This window comes from Gavialis gangeticus, unplaced genomic scaffold (genome assembly GCF_001723915.1).
Source record: "Gavialis gangeticus isolate Ggan-Ray unplaced genomic scaffold, GavGan_comp1, whole genome shotgun sequence".
In the NCBI taxonomy this organism is placed as follows: Eukaryota; Metazoa; Chordata; order Crocodylia; family Gavialidae; genus Gavialis; species Gavialis gangeticus.
The window spans coordinates 7919595-7919879 of record NW_017729018.1 but is presented as its reverse complement, the minus strand read 5'-3'; positions in this window follow the sequence as shown (position 1 = coordinate 7919879).

The window sequence follows — 285 nt, the reverse complement described above, 5'->3', positions numbered from 1 at the left end:
ACCCACACTTTCCCTGATCCTCCTTTTGTTGCTGACATACTTGTAGAAATCCTTGTTACCCTTCACGTCCCTTGCTACTTGCAGCTCCAATCACACTTTGTGCTGAGAATGGTCCCTGTGACTTCCCACAAAGAATGGCTACGATCCCCTAATTTCTGTCATTTCACCTGGCCTGCCATTTTCTGTCCTCTGAGAAACAAGGTCTTTGGAGGAGGCATGGATGTGATTATCCATGTGCACTTTTTCATCATTTTCTTTTTTGCATTTTGCAATGGGTGGCAGGTG